A 4401-nucleotide genomic window follows, 5' to 3' on the forward strand; every position below is an offset into this window, starting at 1 on the left:
TTTTTTGGCTTTCTGTTTCCTATACTAAAAATATCTTTGGCTGAGATCTCAAGTTACCAGGAGTAAAACTGTTCTGGCTTGCCTGAAAAAGGAAACTGAAAGCATGGACATTTATTGATTGGAGCCTTAAAATCCTGTAATAATTATACTCTTTCCCCTGTGCTTAGCACCGGCTAAACAACAAGGGCTAGTCAAGTTTCTAAGTGAAAGTTGCCAGTGGCACTTTTCCATGTAATGTTTCAAAACCTCTTCTTGCCATGTTCCACCTTTAATTAATGAAGAGTTATATCTGATGTGTGCTTCTGTGCTATCAAGACACATTCTCATCCCTGAAGCTCTGACTTAAGGACTAGGCTACTGTGGAAAAAGATTCCTGTGAGGTAAGGCCTATGGGAAGTTTTCTGGAAAAAAGGTCTGGGACCCCACTGCTCATCAGAAAATTAGGATGAAATAGTAGTTATGGGTTTCTGTAGTGGAAAGAAGGATTAGTATTGATCATATTCCAGAAAAGAAAAAGCAGTAGGCTGTCTGATTCTAAACCTTCAGTTGACTGAGGAATAGAAGTCATCTTTTATTTCAACACAACTGAGACCTTAACAAAAGGAAATGCATTTGGCTTCAGCAGGAATTAGAATATATTGTTGAGGGGGCTGAACCAGACAGAGTCTAAAAGGTATTCTGATTTTCTGGGTGTGTTAGTCTGCAGGTGTCTTATTGACATGAGTTTATATTTAGAAGAGGGTTTTTGATTTCTGGCTGAAGGAGAGAAAAGCTCAGAGGCTAGGGAGCTGTTACTAGATGAAAGATAAGAACAATGGCATGGCAAAGTGCCTCTGATATAATATTAGGTTGAAAGCATCAGAGTTCAAAATTATCGTTCAGTGTTCTTGTTTAAAATATACCTGGCAGATGAACTCTCATTCCATAAACTCGGATGTTCAAGTGATATGGATTTAAAAATCATCTGTTACTCATTTTAATTTTTATTTTCTTTACTTAGTTATGTATTGGAAAATTTATTTCTGCTCATTGAAGATTGAAGATTGGACCATAGTCATAGCTAAATTCCTAGCATTTAGGGAACAAATTAGATTCCTATGGTACAGTTCTTTGAAATTTGTTGAGAAACCTTTTGTAGATGTCATTTATCTTCTATAGAATATATAATAAATATTATCAAGTATTCCATTGAGTCAGAGTTGTTAATTATGTTGTTCAATTTTTCTACATTTTTGCTAATTTTTTGACAGAACCATAATATATTGAAAGAAGTGTGCTGTAATTTCTTACCATCATGGAAGATTTGTCAAATTGTTCGTGGAGGTCTATCAGTTTTTGTTTGTATCTGTTGAGTCTATTTAATGAGGTGCACACACGCTTAGAATTGTTATATTGCTTTGGTGACTTTAACACTTAATCATTGTATAGAAACTGTGTTCTTAATGACACTATTTGTCTTACAGTCTTCTTTGACTGATATTAATACAGCTATAGGAGCTTTTTTCAGTTACCATCTACTGATATATAGCTTCACATTCTTTCCTCTTCAACCCTTCAGTATTTTCAAGCTTTAAGTGTGACTTCTATGAACAATGCAGAAACAGCACTGTGTTTTAATCCATTTTGATATTCTGTTTTAACTGGTGAATTTGATTTGCACATATTAGGTTAATTGATATACTTGGATATTTGTGTTGCCATCTCATTTATTTTCATATTATATGTCTTTTTCCATGTTTGCTTTCTTCTTGAAGAATATCTTTATGAGAAATTGTTATACATTTTGATATATGTGTATTCTATATATTGATCTTTGTTTCATAAATCCTATGAATTTTATGAGGTCAAATCATTTTCTTAAAGTCCAGAGAATTGCTTCCAGGTATATGTTTTTGGCATAAAAATTTAGGAGCAAGTTCTGTAATAAAGATGAATACATAACAAAAAATTAACCACTTTGAAGTGAACAATTCAGTGGCATTTAATATAGCCACAGTGTTGTGAACCTACCATCTGTATCTAGCTCCAAAATATACCGAAAGCCTCTTTTGCTTTGTTCTGAAAAGCATTTGATTAGGCTCTGTACCAAATTGCTTTAGCCTTCTTCAGAAAGAAGTCTGTACACATTCAGAATCTTCCAAAGGAGATGCAGACTGTCCTTAGTCTCATTCCTTGTCCATTTTGCTATTGGAATAATCAGTGGTCTGATCAGGCCTACCTGATCTCACTGTGATTGCTGATGTGAGTTCGTGTTTCGTGTGGCTTTGTCAAATCGAGGGGAGCCTTGTCCTAACTTACTATTTATTGTAGATGCTAAATGCTAGGTTACAAGAAAAGCATTACTGGTAATCATTGTTAATAAAGTTCTAACCTGCCTCCACCACTACCTAAAGAACTTGTGCTGAGGATGTATAATTCCCTTGATGGTAAATGGAATGAGATGTTTCAGGGATTCTCCAACTCTTCTCTGACATTTTATAGACACTTTAATTCCTGGACCTATGTATAAAGGAGGAAGATGAGGATGTCAACAGTTGACACTTTCACCACTGAAAAATCAATACACCTGTGGTAAAGAGTTTGCTCTCAATTTCCTGCTTGTTGCAGACCCCATTTATCTAATGTGGAGGAGCAGTAACAGAGGGAGAGACACAGTGTCTTTTTAACTTTTTTATTGTAGGTTAACAAGTTTTGAGCAGCTGAGTTTATTAATATTATGGATTTCTCTTATCACTTTCATCAGCTTCTCCCACTCTAGCAATAGGTTGACTAGTGTGTAAAATTTTCTTTTTTTGCAAGTTATTACACTTGTCTATGTCTTCAGAGAAAATTCACTGCAGAGTTGGAAACAGCTGCAACAGGAGTTAGTAGCTGTGCTACATTTTAAATTGGAAATATGCATAATTTTTAAGGGACACTTTGAGGTCCATAGACCTTAGTGTACTAAGGGCACAGTGAAGGAGTCAAAGGGAACTTGGAATGTGGATCATCTGCATATCAATGTTACTTCTAATAGAAAAGAAGTTTTTCAATAGAATATCAATTAGAATATCAAAATTTAGCGACTATTTTGTGTCTTTGGAGGTTTTGCTGAAGCAAAGTCATAAAGCACTGAGAAAAGTATCATCTCAAATGACCTAAATTCAATTTTAGGCTTAATCATTTATAAGCTCAATTATTTTATTTGAATTCATTTCTTTTTTACCACCAAAAATTTGATCTTATGACCAAATTGACAAATTTTTAGTTCAAGCATGGTGTTTACTTGCTTTTCCTGAACTGTATCTCTATTGACTAGTACAGAGCCTGGATTTTTGTTATTAATATTTATTGTTTTAAGATTGTTTCCTCTTAATTTATTCTCTTGTTATCATAACACTGAAGAAAATATCTTAACATTTGTATTATACTTAACTCTAATGAGAACATCTTCTTTGGAATTATTTCATAAGCGACATCCCCTGAGTGCAATTATTATGGCAAAATTGTAGCTATTTATTATGTCTTGATATTTCATAAAAATTGCTTTCTTTGATGTCCTGTAAGTCTATCACCATCCCCAGTGATATATTTGTGGTGATTAACTTTGTTAAGTTAATAGGTGTATAATGGTAGGTATAGTTTAATATAAATTTCTTTGATAATGTTTTCAGATGGCATTTCTGTACTTCCTCTAATGTACCTTTAATCTGTTAAAGATCATAGGAACCACATTGCCTCCATTTTACTACACTTGATTAGTTTAGAAGCACTAGGTATTATGGATCTTTATGTCTAAAAGAACTATTAAAGAAAAGCTACTCATGGGTATCCAGTTAAGGGAAAAAACATAAACAAAATTGGCCATTTTGTCATTTTTCTGTGTTGTCATCTATGTACCTCATCTATCTACTGAAGCCTAAATGAAGAAGCCACTCAGATTTCAGTAGGGAGAATTTTTACTCATTTTTTTTTCATCAGAAATGGCATGTCTATCTATAGGTTGCCAGGTCAGTTCCAGAGGATATAACATTTTCCATAGAGAAAAGGTTTAGGGAGTTTCCTAGACCAGATGGAGGATCCTAATCAAACACCAGAGTATTGTAGTCAAGGCAAGTCTGCATGCTAGTGTGGCCACATACATCAGGGAAGAGGGCCAGGCTGTGAGGAGGAGGGCTGAGGATGATCTGTGGCTGTTATGACTTGTATTCAATGGGCAGTAATGTAGACCTGAGTGAATGAGAAACAACAACCACCAGGAAAGCATTGGCTTAAACAGGTATTTGATCATGTTTTCTTTTCCTTATGTCTGAAAGTAAAACATCCAGTGTTGGTACAGAAGTTTTGCAAAATTGTCTCAGATCTGGGAAACTGCTTTCTTTTCAGTAATACTTAGGGTGTGCTTCACACTTCATGATGGAT

The sequence above is a fragment of the Castor canadensis genome, chromosome 11 (genome assembly GCF_047511655.1).
Source record: "Castor canadensis chromosome 11, mCasCan1.hap1v2, whole genome shotgun sequence".
Lineage (NCBI taxonomy): Eukaryota > Metazoa > Chordata > Mammalia > Rodentia > Castoridae > Castor > Castor canadensis.